Source organism: Xenopus tropicalis, chromosome 8 (genome assembly GCF_000004195.4).
Source record: "Xenopus tropicalis strain Nigerian chromosome 8, UCB_Xtro_10.0, whole genome shotgun sequence".
Lineage (NCBI taxonomy): Eukaryota > Metazoa > Chordata > Amphibia > Anura > Pipidae > Xenopus > Xenopus tropicalis.
Genome location: NC_030684.2, coordinates 79,865,364 through 79,885,654, shown reverse-complemented (window position 1 = coordinate 79,885,654; position 20,291 = coordinate 79,865,364). Strand labels below are relative to the sequence as shown.

At 39.7% G+C, this 20,291-nt stretch overlaps 1 protein-coding gene across 6 annotated transcripts in view; it reads left to right on the top strand.

The window, feature by feature from the left end:
• The first annotated feature begins 550 nt into the window (after positions 1 to 550).
• Positions 551 to 20,291, top strand: part of bicra (BRD4 interacting chromatin remodelling complex associated protein) — a 47,767-nt gene continuing 28,026 nt past the window's right edge. The window contains exons 1-3 of one of the 6 annotated variants that reach the window (XM_031906884.1): positions 551 to 644; positions 1,770 to 1,932; positions 15,783 to 15,881. The gene's annotated coding sequence lies outside the window, so the exon portion shown is untranslated. Of the gene's footprint in view, positions 645 to 1,290; positions 1,933 to 15,782; positions 15,882 to 20,291 lie in introns of those variants that run through there. The other 5 variants (NM_001113827.1, XM_012967955.3, XM_031906883.1 and 2 more) reach the window with 5 other exon arrangements.

The window sequence follows — 20,291 nt, the reverse complement described above, 5'->3', positions numbered from 1 at the left end:
ACATTTGCCTATGGCTAACAAGCAATTATTAACAAATGTGGTACTACTCAGTGCCCAATAAAATAATAACATTGCAGGACCATACTGATTATTGTTAAAAAAAAAAAAGAAAAGAAAGAAAGCTGAAAACAGGTCCCGGCAAAGCCATTTTCTATGGTGAGCTTACACTCTGTACAGTGCTCTCTCCAGCTGTGTTGAGGAGAGCGTTCCTCAACACAGAATGATACTCGCAATGTGTATAAATATATATACATTTCTTGATTACTCAAGGAAACAGGGCGCATCCCACTCTTGTCGCCAAGAGGATGTAATGCTATTCAAATCCAGCCAATAGCAGCATACAAACAACCATGCGGCGCCTCCTACTTGATTAATTATTACACATAGTGGTCACTCACTTTCAACACGCCCAATAGGCCAACAGTACAGCTGAAAAAGCTCCGCCCACCTATAACAAGCCACAGCCAATCAGGGAAGACTCTTGTCTCTCTGGCAGAACCAGTTTATAATGGCTTAAGGAAGGACCCATCCTTAAGGTGGCTATTGCATTGCCTGTTTGGAATGTGAGTGAATACTTCTTAAAGTCGTATATGGGACGTTCGTATCGGAGCCTTGAAAAGATCATAGATATAATCTGAACACGGGTAAAATTGGATTAATAAATTTACGTTATAGTTTGGGTCTTAAATGATTTTTCTTACAAAAGCCCGTCAAGCAAAATATGCTATTTATATGGCTTCTTACTGTTCATATACATAGGCATGTCCTTAGGGGCACTGTGAGCATAAGCATTAGATGCGTGTTTGCTGTAATTTACTATATGAAAGTACGTTAAACTGTATATTAAGGACTACATGGGTAAATGAGTATATAGCCGTATCAGCAGAAATATTGGCAGTAAAACTGACAGTGTCACAAAAAACAAGAAAGAAACCCATTTCTGCTGCAGGACACATCCAGCGCGGGAGGCAGAAGGGCCCCTAGTAGAGGCCAATGAACCCAGCAGCAGTTACACATCCCTTTATCCATATTTTCACACAATTGGTATGTATTGTATAATGCCCTTTGTAACTAGACCTGTCAAATATCTGACCACTATAACCAGCTCTTAATTGCTCAAACTGTTAAGAGCGGGTTGATTTGATGCCTAAGGCGTGGCGCACCTACTGTGAGGGACAGGTAACCTCGCTTTCATTTGCATAGAGACTGGAACGCACGGGTATAGGCCCAGCGAGCCCCAAGCCCCGCCCTCTCGCTCTGTATGGCCGAGCCCGACAATTCCTTTCTAACGGGGTATTATAGTGGCGGGATACGGTGCAGTAGCGCTTCAGTATTGCCTTACAGTATATATGGCACTTAACGCCCCAGCTGCTGCAGAACTACAATTCTCAGATGCTTAAGGGCTCCGCAAATATAAGTTCGTGTGTAAGTTGAGTGCCGGGAGTCCCCAGTTTCTGTGTGTAAACGTAGTGCCCCAGCTGGGGAATGCTTCAGAGGCAGTACTCTCACACCCGGAATGCTTTCGCTAGCCTTCCGTCCTGCCTACCGCTTCATTAGCATGCAAATTAGAACAAGCTGAGCTCCCAGCTCCTCCCAACCCCTCCCACTTGGGTACTTTGCATTGTTATGGGGGAGGGGTATGAGAGGCGGAGCTAGAACAGGGGGAAGTGAAAAAAATATAATCCTGCCTGAGCACTTTCCCCCCTAAAATATGATCAATTAATTTCTGGATTTTGGATTTTTTTTTCATCATGTGCATGCGATTGTAGGCGCTCCATGTTGGTAAATGTACTGTCCCCGGCTGCGAGTGTTGCATCCTCTGAACAGGCTTTGCAATAACCCTCTATGTGTCTAGGCCACTTGGGTCCTGCATTGAGAACCCGTGCTGGGATGACTTGGAGACCCCGGGCCGACTGCTGCTCAAACACCGCGGTGAGTTTGTTACAATTGTAGCAATTTCTCTTTAAATCTCTATAACTCTCCCTTACCTGCACCCTCATCAGGAACCAGAGATGGGGAGAGAGGGGGAGCACCCACCTCCCCCCCATCTCTCCTCAATCTCACCCCACCGCCCCCCTTCTTTTCTCTCCCCTCCAGATCAGGGGCTCTCCCTGTCACGTCTGCAGAATAGAATGGGGCTTTAAATGCGACGGGATGGCGAATTGGGGAGGGGGTATGAATTCGGGGGGCTGTGCATATGCCGCCTGAGAGGGGTGATGTAATCCACCTATGTGTCTGATCGCTGGCCTGGCTAATGAATAGGAATCTATTGCTGGTTGCAGAGCCCAGGAAACTGGGGGAGGTAGTGATCAGTGAGAGTGGCGGGGTGCGGGCTTGTGCACAGCAGGGGAAATGCCGGACATGCACTTGGGAGCTCTCAGCCCTTTGTTACATTACGCGCTGCTACCTGGATGTTCTTGCTGTAAGTGGGGAAGCGCTTCGCACTGACTAAAAGTTCCGTCTCCCTGTCCAGTCTGCTGCCCTTCAGCTGATGCACAATTGCAACTGCGATCAGATGTGTTCAGTTGTGGTAGCGGCAGCACCCCGAGCACCTATCATTGGAGATTGGATAGTCAGGCAGTGATTTGGGCTAATGTCCTACTTCCATCCTTGGAACTTAATGAGCTTGTAGAACTAGGGAACGTGGCCTGGTGGAATTACTGCTGCTTTTGGGCTCAAATGACTCTACTGGGTTTTGGCGGGTACGAGGAAAACAAATAAAAGTTACATCATGCCCAGAGTAGGCAATACCGGCGTTTATCGGTTGTTAGAATGCATGGTGCTGGATATAATTTTGCTGTCACTGCCAGATCATATTAGCTGTGGGTGTAATAAGTACAGGAGGAAGGAATAATGCGGTTTTGGACTATAGTGGGACATTAGCCTATATGAACTTTAACTGTCACTAGTAATGGCCTATTATGCCCCATCTCAATATCCACACAGGATTCTGTCTAAAGATGTGCTGATATTGCCTGTCCTAGACATGCATGGAGGTGTGACAGTCCCAGCAACATGCACTTTAGTGTAGGGTAGGTGACACTGATGGGCAGTTAGTAGATCCCTGTCAGGATGAACATGGCTAGGTTTCTATGTCCTACTTGGACTCCTGATTGCATTTGCCATTTAGGACAAATAGGCCCTGTTCTGTGGTTACTGTCTGAGACGGTACAAATACAATATTTAAAAATATACAGTAATGTTTATAATTTTTAGTGCTCTTTAATAATACTTAATATTTTGTGGTTGAAATGGGAGATGTATGGCAGTAAAAGGAGTTGGGAGGGGGAAAATCCAAATTTTGGATCTGCTTTGAGGACTGTTCTCTGTAACACTAACAGTACATGGTTATAAAACTACATGCAAAAGTCCCCATGCTTTTCTAGAGCCTACAGTCTAAAATAAGAATAAGGACTTATTTTTTTTTTTTTTTTAATGTTTTCCTCAGTGCAGTATTGAGGAAAGGATAGGATGGGAGTGAGGTAACACTGTCACACCTTGTGTTGGTGCTGTCTCATGATGCCAAGGTATACTATACTACCCTGTTTTGTGATCTATGTAGGTAGACCCCATCTGGACTGTGAGATTCAAAATAGCCCCTGGCATTTCCAGTTCACAGGCTCAAATATACTTCCACAGGCCCAATAAATAGCAGTTTTTGCAGTAGCCTTTTTGACTTGCCAGAATTATTAAGTATTTATAAAGTACCAGCATATCCTACAGCACTGTATAATAAATGGGTGTATTAAAGATACAGATTTCCATACAAAATAACCAATAAACCATACAAGATGTAAAGAGCTAAAGAATGCCAGTCTGGGACTGAGGTGACTATATTTACTTGTGTCGGGATGCTATAAGTAAATATATTGTTCTTAGGGTTTATGCAACTGCTTTTAACAAGGGAGACTTATTAGGGACATATATTGCATGACTGGAAATACTTAACCTTAGGCCTGCACACTGCACTGCTGCTAGTATACAATAGCTATTATATTTAAGTACAGGGGTGTATTTGTCATACACCGCTCACTAACTGCAGCTGGAAGTCCAGATATGGACTTACAACTGTCTTTGTACTGTTTTTAAAAAGGATACAGTGGTTAATTGGTCTTTTATAGGTTGCACAATTGTCAAGAATATGGGGCACAGGTGTGTAAACTGCACAGCAGAAAGGTAATATAGTGAGAGAATTGTGTGGTACATAAGATTACAATGAATGGCTCTGCTATGTGATGCACAGGTTTCAGAATAATGTGAGTGTATGTTAAATACTGAGCTGGAGGAGAAATTTGTTTCCTGATGCTTAGTAGCAAGAACATGACATTAAGGCAGGGATCCCCAATCTTTTTTACATGTGAGCCACATTAAAATGTAAAAAGACTTGGGGAGCAACACAAGCAAAAAAATGTTCCTGGGGGTGACAAATAAGGACTGTTATTGGCTATTTGGTAGCCCCTATATGGACTGGAAGCCTACAGGATATTATGTTTGGCAGTACATCTGGTTATTATGCAACCAAAACTTGCCTACATGTCAAGAATTAAAAAAAAAAAAAAATAGCACCTACTTTGAGGTAATTGGGAGCAAAATCCAAGGGGTTGGGGAGCAACATGTTGCTCATGAGCCACTGGTTGGGGACCACTGCATTAAGGGGTTGACTGATGTTTCATGTGTAATAGTGGGTCTGAGGTTTTTGCTGTGTGGTGGATGAAAAGGTGTATAAAAAAAAATAACTTTGCCTAATTCACAAGTCTAGAGGGATGTGTGGAAGAGGTAGAATGGCATACAGAATGCATTATGTGCAGTTGGTATGAGGTTTGCATGTGTTCCTTGAAGCCAAGGGTGGCATTGTTAAAACCTGGGCTGGGGGGTTATTGCTCTACCTTGATAAAAACAGGGTAATTTTTAAAGGACAAAAGCAATTTGTTGGAAGGGCTACTATCATCTGTGTTTTTATGTTCTCTACAGGAAACGGATTGGCAGCACTAGACAGGAAAAAATCCTTTTACCTGAACACTAAAAAAATTGCACAGTTTAGGAGGTGCCTTATTTTTGGTCTTAAATTCCTTTTAAATATTTGGCAATGTGTATTAACCATTGGCCATCCTGGACAAAGGGTTTAGTTGGGTAGCAGAAGTTCTAAAAGTTCTGTAGTCTAACACAACTTATATTACAAATCTTGAATGGTTCCTTTATCTCTACCTACTGTTATGATGTCCAGCACACACAGAATAATAAGTCATAGCAGGACAGAGGGATGTATAGTGGTTTGAATAATGGTTGAGGGGTGTGTTACAATAGAAAATGCCCTATATGGCCAGAAGTGGGTATTTGTCTTCCCAAGATCCCATTATGAAAAAAGGGTATTAACATGAAAATAATCATCCCTTTGTGTTACAAAAACTGTTATTCTGTTTGTGAGATTTAGTTGTATTCAACCACATGAGTATTAAGCTGGCCATACACGTGGCGATCTGACGATGTTTGGTCGCACGAAACATCGTCAGATGTGCCACACCATTCAGGGCTGAATCGGCAGGTAAGGAGGTAGAAACAATAGGATTTCTACCTCCTTCTGCCGATTCAGTGCTGAAAGGAGATTTTGATCAGGCGCCTTCTATGGCGCCCGATCAAAATTTTCCAACTGGTCCAATCGGCGAGTCGGCCGATATCAGCAGCTTCCTGCGATATCGGTCGACTCGCCGACATACCATACACGCACCAAATATCGTACGAAACGAGGTTTCGTACAATATTATCGGTGCGTGTATGGCCACCTTTAGGGTGAAGACACGGAGCTACTAGTAGCAGCTACTAAAATAGACAATACTGATCATTTACATTCTTATTATTGTCTATGGCAGGGTATTTTCTAGAGTTTAGTAGCCTTGAAAAAGTAGCTGCTACTAGTAGCCCAGTGTGTCTTCACCTTTAGGGCTCTGGCACACGGGGATATTAGTCGCCCGTGACAAATCTCCCTGTTCGCGGGCGACTAATCTTGCTGAAATGCCATTCCACCGGTAAAAATGTAAATTGCCGGTGGGATGGCATAGGCGGTGGCGCGATTTCAAGGCAACTTCCACGATTTCACTGAAATCGCGCCGTCACGTATGCCATCCCACCGGTGATTTACATTTTCGCCGGTGGGATGGCATTTCGGGGAGATTAGTCGCCTGTGAACAGGGAGATTTGTCGCGGGCGACTAATCTCCCCGTGTGCCAGAGCCCTTAGTGAAGCTGGACACTGATGTTGAGGATCAAGCCTGGGTCACCGTTGATAGTGAGATTCATCCCACTGCTATTTCTTTGGGTTGAGGGTAGGTGTCTCTGCAGGCCAGTCTAGTATTTCCACTCCCATTTCAGCAAACTAATTCTGAATGGACCTTGCTTTGTCCATGGGGTCAGTATTGTGCAAAAACAGGAAAAGGCTTTCTGAATAAAGTTGCTCATATGTAAAAAACAGTATATTTTACATAACTCAATTGTATGGTGTAAATCGGTGGTCTCCAACCAGTGGCTCAGGAGCAACGTATTGCACACCAACCCCTTGTATGTTGCTCCCAGTAGCCTCAAAGAAGAGGCAAGTTTTTGTTGCATTAAAACCAGATGTACTGTCAAATGGACTCCTGTTGGCTGCCAGGCTACATAGGGGCTATCAAACAACCAGTCGCAGCCCTTTTTTTGCTTCCCCTCGGGTATATTTTTCATGCTTGTGTTGCTCTCCAACTTATTTTTAACACGACAAAACATTTTGTTGTGTTGGAATGTCTAAGGGCAGGAACGCGACGAGACAACAGAGATTTGTCGTGTCACGGCCCTAACAAGGGCATAGGAAAACCAGTAGGCTTCTGAAAAATGGTCTTTAAAAATGGACAGTTGGATAAATAATATGTAAAAAGCATAGGAGTGTTGAGTGGAGGATCAAATAGGTCGAGCTTGGGCCTGTGGTCTGAGAACATAAGATTAGGCCTATTTGACTTGATCACCTAGGCCTAATGGTTTAAAAATAGCACGTGAGTGGGGGCTTGTCAGCAGGTAACCCTTAGGACCTTTTAGTTAGCCTTTATGCAGTTGTCTGCAGGAACCAGCAATGGTGATTAATACTTCATTGGTCTCCCAGTGAGGGGTCCATGGAGGAAAAGCTGCTTGTATTGCTGAGTTTATGCTTTGTTGTGTGTAGTAGAGGTTACTTCGGCATTAGATTCCAAGAGATAAGAGCAATAAAATACACATGATGAAAACTAAGGATAAGAGGATGGGTTGCTTTCAATTCTCCAAAAAAGTGTGCCTAGGGATTACATTCAAAAGTGGAAGTTGTATGTTCGTGAGCAACAGATGTGTAGAATTTTGACCAGTACAGTGCATTTGTTATCAGTCTCTCTGAATATCTGTTACTGCCAGTAGCATAAGGGTGAAGACACACCGAGCTATTTTGTAGAAGCTACTTTTTCACGGCTACTAAATGCCAGAAAATACCCTGCCATAGACAATACTGAGAATTGCCTCTGCTAAAACACACGTAGAGACAATTATCAGTAAATGATCAGCATTTTTTTTAGTAGCCACGACAAGTAGCTGCTACTAGTAGCTCTGTGTGTCTTTACACTAAATGTAGCCATACACGTAGCAATAACGATCTGGTCGCAGGAAAGATCGTTCTTTGTGGCCTCTCCACAAATCCGGGCCTGGATACAACATACACATGCTTTAATTAATATTATCATTAGCTCTTCGTAATTGATTATGCCGGTAACAGATATTCTGTTATGGAGGTTTATTAATACACAATATCTTACTGCGAATTCTGTTCTTCTTTTAGTGTATATAATTTTACATAGTTTTATAAATATGCCCCATAATGTTGTAAAGTGTGGTCACAATTTTTTTTTTACTTAACGTGAAATAATGTGCTTGGTGTCACCAATGCAAATGCTGTTGATTGTGAACCCTAAGCCAGATAGTAATGATTGGCAGTTTGTAGCTGTGCATGAAGTCATTGTGTTCATAAAGTGGGTATGTGCAAGAAATCTGTACAGGATTAATACAGGTTGGTTTTGGGGGTTAGTTCATCTGTATGTCTGATCAACTTCTAATTCTATTTGTTTCTACAAAGTTTTTGAATGTGTTTATCAAATTTTTGTAAATGCTTATGCATTACTACATATATTCTATTTATCATTCTTGAAAACAATGTATATGTATCCTTGAATTTTATGTTAATGTTTAAGAGTGAGCCTTAGGGCTTGTCTTTTCAGAGGCGTTTTCTGAAGGCCTTCTACACGCTATTGACTGTGTTTAAGGTGGTGCTACTGGTGCATGTTCATCTTAGTTGGTCTGTCGTTTAGGCCAGTGGCTAACTTGAGTGGATCAGTGAGCTTTAGCTATCCATATATATGGCAGTAGTTGAACGTTTGGCCTTTAGGACAACTGTTTTCATAAAATGAACATTAAGTCTTGTATGGTGCCCTCAATAGTTTGATTGACAACTGATGAGTTTGTACACAGTACAAACAGTTTGTTGACAGTCATAGTTCTCTAATCAGAAATATGAGAGAAAAGGTTTGTCCAGACGAATACAATGGAGATTTTTCTGCTTTGGGGGATAAAATATATAATGAACTTTGTATACTACTACTACTACTACTGTAATTTGGGATTTGGGATCCTTCATTTATGTTTTCTGATTAATATTGGCAGGTTCTAGTGGATTGTGGTTATAAGTAACACATGGAAAAATGCATCTCTGTGCTGGTGGCTTACCAGAATCAAGCTACAGACAAACACAAATTTGCTATGTTTATAGTTAAAGTAAGAGCCACAGGTAAGGTAGTACAAGTGCGCTAGCTTAACCTCGCCTTGTCCTGTAGCTCAATCCTAAGGGTGAAGAAGACACATGCGACATATAGATTGTAAGCTCTACGGGGCAAGGACCTCCTTCCTCTTGTGTCCTCGACTCTTAAAGGAACAGTAACACTAAAAAATAAAAATGTTTTAATATAATTAAAATATATTGTACTGTTGCCCTGCACTGGTAAAAGTTGTGTGTTTGCTTCAGAAAGACTACTGTAGTTAATAGAAATAGCTGTTGTGTAGCCATGGGGGCAGCCATTTAAATTGAAAAAAGGAGAAAAGGCACAGGTTACATAAGAAGATAACAGATAACTGTGTAGAATACAATGGGAATCTATGCTACTTATCTGTTATCTGCTATGTAACCTGTGCCTTTTCTCCTTTTTTCAATTTAAATGGCTGCCCCCATGGCTACACAGCCAGGGTATTTATATAAACTGTAGTAGTGTTTATGAAGCAAACACACACTTTTACCAGTGCAGGGCGATAGTACATAATATATTAATTATTTTTATACACTTTCATTTTTTGGTGTTACTGTTCCTTTAACTTATTGCTGCTGTATTTATCTGTATTTATCTATTATCTTACTAACACCCTGTTTGTATTAATGTATTTTACTGTACAGCGCTGCGTACATAAGTAGCGCTTTATAAATAAAGATATACATACATACATACATACATACTAGTAGCAGCTACTTGTCGTGGCTACAGAAATAGGCGATGCTGATCATTTACTGATAATTATTTCAACATGTGTTTTAGCAGAGGCAGTTCTCAGTATTGTCTGTGGCAGGTTATTTTCTGGAGTTTAGCAACCTTGAAAAGGTAGCTGCTACTAGTAGCCCAGTGTGTATCTACCCTAAATGCCGTACATGGGCAGATTTCAGCTACCAATTCTGGCCCTTCAGACCAATTTGGCAGCTTATCTGCCTGTGTATGGGCACCCCTGACAGGCCTAAATTGGCTAGATCTCGATCGGGCAGGTTTACATTTCCATCAGATCGGGGACCACATCAGCTTGTTGACATGGTCCTCGGTCCAACAGCGCATATGCCTGCCATTGTAATTGGCATATGCCTGCCATTAGGTTCATAAAAATGCTGCAAAAGAATATGGTATGGGTTTTCTAAAGCCTATATGCTTATAGGCTTTAGAAAATTCCATTAATTTTCTTACCTTTTAAACTGTGTAGAACAACATATGAACCCAAAACACAAGGTTAAAAGTCTATTAGGGCTGTGTTTCCAAGTAACAAGTACTTGCTAAAGTGGTTTTATATTCTCATCGTAGCATGCAGTGGGGGCTGATATAGTGCTGCCTACTTATCTTTTAAAACTCATGGCTCCTTTATTGCCAACAAGTGCCCACATAGACTCTAGTTGTTATTATCTATGTGAGTAATTAAAAATTACATTGTTTTTGGTGTCAAAGGTTCTGATTAGTTAGATCTGTGGGGTCACTTTATTTTTATTATTTTAGGTCAGCACCTAAAATAATAATAATAAAGTGCCTTAATATGTAAGATACCCACAACACTTAATGGACACTTTGGAAATGCATTGAGAACCTTTGAAAGATCATGTGGAGCAAGAACATCCAGGCTATGATTACAGTTATAATGTAAACATCATCTTTCATCTAAAGATTTCTGGCAACTCTACATAACCGCACACACTATGGGGCCTATTTATTATGCTGCGCAAAACAAAATTAGCCAAAAAAACTGTGTAAAATAAATTGCAATACGTCCTGAAAGAAAAAATGTGTAAAAAAAAAAAAAAAGACACCATTTTTAACAAGTAAAAGCCTGACTATGTGTGGTGAATTTTGTTGCCATTTTTTACACAGCAAAATAAATAGGCCCCTATGTAATAGTTTACTGTGCCTGGTGAGCTTAATTTATGCTTAGTTATAGAAGATTCCATACTGTACCTTATCAGAGCAGCCCATTAATTCTTTCAAGTGCTGTAAACAGTTTTGTAATTCACACTGATGGCTGTGACATTCAGTTCTGCCTTGTTTTTTTGCAGTACAGGTTTGTGAGTTCTGCCTTGCAATTTATTAAACTGAGAAGCAGGGAAGAATTCTATTGGCTCGTGCAGTTGCTGCACGCTGACATTATTTCCTTTCAGACAGAACATGTTCTGCATTGCAAAGGGAGAAACTTCAGTTAGAAAGTGATGGAAAGACCACATTATAAGATCAGGATCCACATTATTTTATTTTCCATTCTATTATCTGCATTAATATCTGATTTTGTTACACTGACCTGAGAGTGAAGCTGCTCACAGTGTATTCTCCCTCAACACTCACCAGCAGGGTACATTGGGTATACATGGTATACTGCTTGCATTACATTCTTTTCATCCAATGGCAGTATATCACTTTCTGTATGTATTTCCTAAAATGCTTACACCCCTGATGTCCTGCTCTTTTTTTGGTTTTGGTTTTAATTAAAAAATATCTCAATGAAGAAATCTGGTGGTGTTAGGTCCCATAATCCCTTGCAGACCTCAAAAACAAAACATTTCCTTTGTCTTTTTTAAGGGGAACTCCACCCAAATCTTTGAAAAGTAAACCTAATTTTAAAAAACTTTGCAATATGCATAATTTAAATTTAAAGATTTTTCATGATTTTTAATATAATAGTATGTATTGGAACAGTTACCTGGCCTCCTGTTCTCCTGCTGATCTGGATGACTACTTTGAGAAAAAAAAAAAAATGTAACAATAGGTGACTGTCCTCAGCCTGCCTTCAGCCTTTATCCTCCAAATCCCACAATTCCCTACACATAATGGCGGTAAAGAAAGGAACTTTGCAGTGTAATGCATTGTGGGTTGTGTAGTTCCTGCATGTTGTCTGTAAGCTGTGGAGGAGTTGTTCCAATTTGTAACATTGATATCCTGGTAGGGGAGAACTTAAACATTAAATGATTCAGAAAGAAGAACTGTTTTGTAGCTGGTTTTTAGTATATAAAATGGTATTTATTCATACTTTTTAAAGGAACAAATTACAATGATAGATATATTAGTGAATTCTCTGTGTGGGGCTTTTTAACGAATTTTGGTTCGAAGGCTGGAATTCTCCTTCAACAACCACTTTTGGGTCTTACATACCTGTGTGTTATATAGACATTCCTCCCTGCTGCTTTACAGTGGTCATTTAGATGTAGAACACACAGGTGGAATAGATGTGCTTGCTTTATGGTTTTTCCTTTGTTTTGGTTATCATTTTTATCTTACAACTGCATGTGCTTTTGTCTGCCTCTAAGCATTTACCATCCATTAAAACAGAAGAGGTATCAAGCTGATAGACTAGCGTAGGTGAGATGGTATGAACACGTGAGCGCAGTGCTTCTGTGTATGTTAGATTCTAATGGTGACTGATAACTGTAGTGCAATTATCTCTTGTGTGACTGCTGGAGATCTGTTAACTATTTGACTTATTATTATGGCTGATTGCACGCCGGCATTTGGATGGATAGAATTAAAGTTGCAGTATATTGAAACTTCTTGTTCCAGAATAAATGGCAATCATGGGCAACTGCTATAGACAGACGTGCAAGACTGCCAATGTGAATAACAGATCATGGTATAACCAGACTGAGTTTATCACAATCCCAACCAGATGTGCACGAGGCCTTACATAGATATTCAGCTTGCCTCTGGGAGAAGGGAAGATTATTTTTATTTTTTTATCATTCAACTGAATGATATTTCCCTTAATATATCAGGTGCATGTTTAGGAGGCAGATTTATTTTTAATGTTTTTGATTTTGCTGGAATGTTGTAAATTGATGGAATTTGTGTGTGTGTATATATATATATATATGTATGTGTATATATAGATATATATATATACATATACACACACACACACACACACACACACACACACACACACACACTATATCTATATATATATATATATATATATATATATATATATATATATATATATATATATATTATATATAATATATAATATATAATATATAATATATAATATATAATATATAATATATATATATATATATATATATATATATATTATATATAATATTTTATAGGAGATAACCCATTTGGAATATCCTTTTCCTGGGTGTGTTTGTTCCCTCGCACTGATTGTTCATATTCAGCACCCCATCCTCCCCCTCTCCCTTATTTTCTGTGAGCTTCCCCCTCTGTGGGTGGGTGGGTCAGTGTGTGTGTGTGGGGTGGGGGAGGGAAGACGCTCATTAGGCAGCTTTTACAGACTGCAAATGCCACTGTCCAGGGAGTATGTGAAACATGCCACATCTTAAACTATTCTGGGGTTTGGGAAGCTGCAGGACTGCAGGGTTTCAGAATTTATTCCTTGTAGCAGAATGCAAAGAGAAATCCTTGCATTCCGTAATTGTGTAAACATTTGTGACTGATATAATATTGGACACAAATATATATAATTTTAATAGTGCAGCTATAGCACATCAGTAGCTCACAGTAGCCTCAATCTCTAGGCAGGGGAACTATGCTGTCTGTGGCCATTCTAGAGGCAAGTGGTGGGTCCATTGTTTTAATTTTATAACAGTTATAAAATTAAGAATTAAGTCATTATGACTATAAGCTAAAAACAGCCAATTCATGATTTTAGTGTTACAAGGAATATATTTTTTTGTTAAAAATGTTTTTATCTAAGTGTATAAAAATATGCTCCTTTCCGGTTACCCTAGAGCAGCTTCATGGAAGGGGCAGACCATGATAGGACTGTTGTTCCTGATGTAGCAGGCAGTTTGAGTACTTACAATTTGTAAGGCCGTAATGTTTCATTGCAAAATAAATATACATAATATGACATCCTGCATATACCTACTGGTGTATTGGCTTTAATCCAGAATGTGAGGGACCTGGGATTTTCTGGATAAGGGACCTTTCTGTAATTTGGATCACCACAAGTCTGCTAAAAATCATAAACATGAAATAAAAAGTTTAGTTAGGATCAAGTGCTAGGTACTGTTTTATTATTACATAGAAAAATATAATTTTTAAAATAGAACTATTTTGCTTAGTTTGGCCTTCTTGTAATTCTGAGCTTTCTGTATAACGGGTTCTCATAGCTATACTGGCTTTCCAATTACAGTTTCAAATTACCTTAGAACCGTTGCACATTTTAATATAACTAACTATAAAGTTCCATAGAATTGCATTTTCCTTTCATTAGGCAAACATTTCAGTTTGGGTGGTGGCATTCCCGTAATTTGGAGCCTTCTGGATAACAGGTTTGTGGGTAATGGATCCATACCTGTATCATTATAAAACAAAGAAGCCGTCATTTCTGAAAAATGCCTCTTTCAAAAATATAATACCTGGTGCATGGTATAACAGCCCATAAGCAAGATCCACCTAGTTAAAAGTGGTACTATTATTAAGTGCATGCGACAAAGCTGTCAATCTTTTTTAGTGCTGCGGTAACTATTAAATCAAGTATTTCAAAGAAAAAGCAGCCCCAGTAGTGTAAGTACTCTGCGCCAGGCCCATCTGTAAAAAAAAAAAAAAAAAAACTTTGGAGGGGCCCGACGCAGAGTAGTTACCCGGCCTGCCGCCTTGACTTGACCCCTGCGCCTGCTTGCATATAAACCCCTGCTGTCCTACTGGCACAAGAGTCACCGCAGAGCAAAGATTTAGGGCAGTGATTCCCAACCAGTGGTTTGAGAGCAACATGTTGCTTTTAAATTTCTGACTTGGATGCAAGTTTTGGAGGCATCAAGACCATGTGTACTGCAAAAGAGTGTCTCTGTAGTCTTCAAGACAGAATTGGGCCAATAACCAATCACAGCCCTTATTGGTCATTCCCTAGGAACTTTTTTTTCATGATTGCATTGCTCCCTAATTGTTTTAATATTTAAAGTTGCTCACCCCTGATTTAGGGTGAAGACACACAGGTACTAGTACCAGCTACTTGTCATGGCTACAGATATAGGCAATACCGATTATTTACTGATCATTGTCTCTACATGTGTTTTAGCAGAGGCAATTCTCAATATTGTCTATGGCAGGGTATGTTCTGGCGTTTAGTAGCCATGACAAGTATCTGCTACTAACTAGCTCTGTGTGTCTTCACCCTTATATGCAGTAATTAAGGAAGCAAGCCCCATGGTCCGGGCCACCCCTGGCCACTGAGCAGCTCCCCTCATTTTAATTAGCCAGCTACAACTTACTACAATGTGGCTTTTAGGGACAAAGTCATAGCTTGTTGAATATATTGAAGTGAAAAACTTTGTATAAAGTTATATTTAATGAGAGAAAAATGATATCCAAAAACCTTAATGAAGGTTTCTGTGTGAGACTGAAATGTTGAATCAGTACAAACATTTTGTTTTTGCACCATTTCATACTCTGTGAGTGCAGTTGTTTGTTCTTTAAATCATTCTCATTTAGCTTCCGCACTAAGATATCCACCTAACATACTTGCTTATATATAATCATTTTTATTATTATTTTTGCTTATACCTGCTACATCGGTATTTTAATCCAAGACAGTGGCATCCAAATGACTCAGACATCTAATTATGTTTAATGGTATGCTTCTATTGGCATTTCCAGATTAGATGCATTAGTGCTGCCTCTGAATGAAATTGCTCCAAAAATGCAAATTTGTAGTTTAAGACTTATAGCCACAGTAGTGTTGCTACTTGTAATTCACCATAACTTGTTTTCTGTTTGGCAAATAATCCTATATGCCCTCATGCATTGTTTGCCATACACTGGATGACCCTTCAAAGTATCCTACAAAATCGTACTTATAGAACAGCAATCAAGCACATCTGCCTATAAGTCTATCTTGTTTTAATTTCATCTGATCTCTTTAGTAAATGTGCTGCTCTGCTAATTACTTTCTACAGGCATTATTTTACTGTGTTGTAGTAACGGTAGAATTACATTTCAGATAGTCCAGTTGCCATAAGACCTACTGGCTATTGATCAGGAAGATGCTGACACAAATCATGTGATTAACAGGAAATCATCATCCAATCAAGCACAAAAAGTGAGTGTAATCTTGAATAACCTAGATATAGAATGAAAAATAATAGCTAAATACTCCACTGCTATAGGAACAAAGCAACATTTGTATATTTTATCATGTAGGGTTACATGACATGATTTTAGAGCTTTAGACATCAGGTTAGATTTCTACCAGGCAGGGTATGCCAAATATGTAGAAACAATACGGACAAAAAGGAACCGATTTAAAAAAAAAAACAAAAAACAAATTATCTGCTGTAAATCACTTCTGCACCTTTGCCACCTGGGCTGCAAGTAATACAGGACTGGCTGTCCATTGTGGTCCTGTTCAGATTTCTTTATGCAGTTTGTTGATGGTATTAGTATGTCTACCTGGCTCTGTGGTGGCTTATTATCTGTTATTTAAAAAACATTAACACATTTTATGCAGGGATTTACAGAAGTTCCTGCTTCAGTAAAGCTTACAATCTAGGGTGCCCACTACACTCATACACTAGCCAGTTAAGGCAAGGTTAATGACCTTTTTACCCTAATTTTAGTGATCTTGCAATTTAAGGGCGAAGACACATGGGGCGATTAGTTGCAGCGACTAATCCGCGGGACTAAATTGCACATGCGAATTGTTGCGGTGATGCGATTAAGCTCTATGGGCAGTAAGTTGACTGAATTAATTAAAAGGTGCAGCGACTAATCGCCCTGTGTGTCTTTGCCCTAAATGTTTTACTTCCAGTAATTTACTTTGTCCGCATTAGAAAGTAAGTTTAGGCATTCTGTCATAGCCGTAACCTGCCTGTGTTTTTGGAGTGTGAGTGGAAACCAAAGTACACACTGACACAGGGGGGAAATACAAATGCATTGTATATACCATCCAGGCTTGAGTTAAACTTATAACTTTAGCATTTCAAAGCAGAATTACTGCCTAGTTCAGTATACTATGATTCAACTAGCAGACCTGTATATGTTGTTTTTGTTCTGTAGTTTGTGTCAGGTAGACATACTGCACAGCTTAGCACTTCAGGTTGACACTGTATTACTGAATGTGGCTTTTCCTGGGTTTTTCCTTAATATGTATCACCATACCTTAATCTACAAAAAAAATAAACATTTAAACTTGCAATTAAACCAACGTAATTGCTTTGCCACTGATGTGAATTTATGCAGCTTAGTTACCATCATGTACAAAGTAATGATTTATTATTACAGAGAAAAAGGAAATCATTTAAAAAAAATTGAATTATTTGTTTAAAATGTACTCCGTTGGAGATTTCTCGTAATTCAGAGCGTTGTTAATATCACATTTCCTGATAAAAGATCCCATACCTGTATTTTACTGTTCGTTCTCCCCTTGCACTTTTTTAGTGTGCTATTGGAATTGTGAGCCTATAAGGTGTATCTGTTGGTTGTGTGGATTTAGCCTTTGCCCTCAAGGCATGTGTGCTGATATTCACACTCTGAAGAAGGCTTGTTTGTAATGTATGAGTGGATGTTTGGATAAGTTGAGCTCAGGGTTCCTCGAGAGCAGACTTAATCAAGAATGTTTCTGTTCACACCTAGTTATGCAATTAATCTAGTGTAAATGATCACTTTCTCAAAAAATAGATCTTAAAAGCAGCATGTGGTTTGTCCTTGTGGAGTGGAAGTTTGAGGCTGTTTCTTAATAGTGGATTATTTTTCTATAAATTTGGCTGAAGGTGGCTCACCTTGTTCAAATCTTGCAGCAAATGTATGTACAAATGTACATGTGCTAGGGCTGTTGCTTTTGGTATTATTCTTAAAGTCTACTTTGCTGTATACTGTTTGTGTAATTCGCTGGCGATTATATACAAACCGGATTCCAAAAAAGTTGGGACACTAAACAAATTGTGAATAAAAACTGAATGCAATGATGGGGAGGTGCCAACTTCTAATATTTTATTCAGAATAGAACATAAATCACGGAACAAAAGTTTAAACTGAAAAATGTACTATTTTAAGGGAAAAATATGTTGATTCAGAATTTCATGGTGTCAACAAATCCCAAAAAAAGTTGGGACAAGTAGCAATAAGAGGCTGGAAAAAGTAAATTTGAGCATAACTAAGAGCTGGAAAACCAAATAACACTAATTCGGTCAATTGGCAACATGATTGGGTATAAAAAGAGCTTCTCAGACTTGCAGTGTCTCTCAGAAGCCAAGATGGGTAGAGGATCACCAATTCCCACAATGTTGCGCAGAAAGATAGTGGAGCAATATCAGAAAGGTGTTACCCAGCGAAAAATTGCAAAGATTTTGCATCTATCATCAACTGTGCATAACATCATCCGAAGATTCAGAGAATCTGTAACAATCTCTGTGCGTAAGGGTCAAGGCCGTAAAACCATACTGGATGCCCGTGATCTCCGGGCCCTTAAACGACACTGCACCACAAACAGGAATGCTACTATAAAGGAAATCACAGAATGGGCTCAGGAATACTTCCAGAAACCAGTGAAACAATCCACCGTGCCATCCGCCGTTGCCAGCTGAAACTCTACAGTGCAAAGAAGAAGCCATTTCTAAGCAAGATCCACAAGCTCAGGCGTTTTCACTGGGCCAGGGATCATTTAAAATGGAGTGTGGCAAAATGGAAGACCGTTCTGTGGTCAGACGAGTCACAGTTCTTTTTGGAAATCTGGGACGCCATGTCATCCGGAACAAAGAGGACAAGGACAACCCAAGTTGTTATCAACGCTCAGTTCAGAAGCCTGCATCTCTGATAGTATGGGGTTGCATGAGTGCGTGTGGCATGGGCAGCTTGCATGTCTGGAAAGGCAGCATCAATGCAGAAAAAAATATTCAGGTTCTAGAACAACATATGCTCCCATCCAGATGTCATCTCTTTCAGGGAAGACCCTGCATTTTTCAACAAGATAATGCCAGACCATATTCTGCATCAATCACAACATCATGGCTGCGTAGGAGAAGGATCCAGGTCCTGAAATGGCCAGTCTGCTGTCCAGATCTTTCACCTATAGAGAACATTTGGTTCTGTGATTTATGTTCTATTCTGAATAAAATATTAAAAGTTGGCACCTCCACATCATTGCATTCAGTTTTTATTCACAATTTGTTTAGTGTCCCAACTTTTTTGGAATCCGGTTTGTAGTTAAAGGTTGGTGACAGTTAAGTTACCGTATGAGTCTGGAGCTTTTAGTGGATCTTGCACATTCATTTAGTGTATGGGATGTTTCTAACTGTCATCTGTGGTATATACAGACATAAGTTGTGTCTCAAATTCTGATTGAGTTCTATCGAGTTGCTGGCAGAAATTTAAGTTTTGTTGCTCTGTGCATTTCTGAGGAAATGGCACGTTTGTTTTTAAGGGTTATTTCTATGCATTTTGTCTGAAACATCACTCGCCTGGTTCTACTTGCCCAGTCCTGCGCTTAAGGGCAAATGCCCATACCTGATGCGCTCTTACCTTCCAGTTTGTGCCTGTATGTTACCCAACCACTCAGATTGTAAGCTCTACGGGGCAGGGACCTCCTTCCTACTGTGTCTCATACCACATGACATATATGTATTTATTGTATTTATTTATTATATCACTTGTCCTCCCTGTGTGTAATTTTGTATTCTGTAAGACTGTACAGCGCTGCGTACCCTTGTGGCGCTTTATAAATAAAGTTATACATACATACATACATACATACATACTCACCAACAAATGTTCCTGATCAACTCCCATGTCTTGCTATGTGTACAGCTTTCGACACTTCAGCTTTGTGATGTGCATTACTATGTATTTACCAGAGCAAATAATTCATTAATGAGATAGATGATTTACCTCTGGATAGTATCTGCAGCCAAGGTGTCATTTCAGTTGTATATTTACTAATATACTGGGGCTGATATACAAATATAAGTGCTAAGTTGTAGTTCCTTTCATTTTCCAAATGCCCATAATTTGCCTGTCACTGCTAGTGACTAGTGGCTATTATCAGGCACTTCTCCGCTGGCTGTAAAACACTGGCCATAAGTGTTGGTGATTCCTGACTTCTACAGGTAAGATTTAGGGCTCTGGCACACAGGGAGATTAGTCGCCTGCTCTCAAGGCAACTTCCGCGATTTTGGCCAAATTGCAGCGCCACTTATGCCTTCCCGCCGGCGATTTACATTCAGGCCGATGGCGTGAGGTCGCCTAGCGAGCGGATCTTCTCCCTATATTCCCCACCTACAGGTGGGGGATATCGGGTGAATTCAGGCTAATTCGGTCGTTTGGCCCTGGGGCCAAATGATCGAATTTGAACGCTGGTAATAGGCGCAGTCGGTTCGGGGGCCGCCTGTGGATGGCCACCGTTACTCCATAACAATGATATATACTCGTGAAACACTAAACCATTTCTTATACAAACTACTGAATTAAAAAGCTTTTTAGACCTTTCATTACCACTATTATAAGAAATGTATTTTGC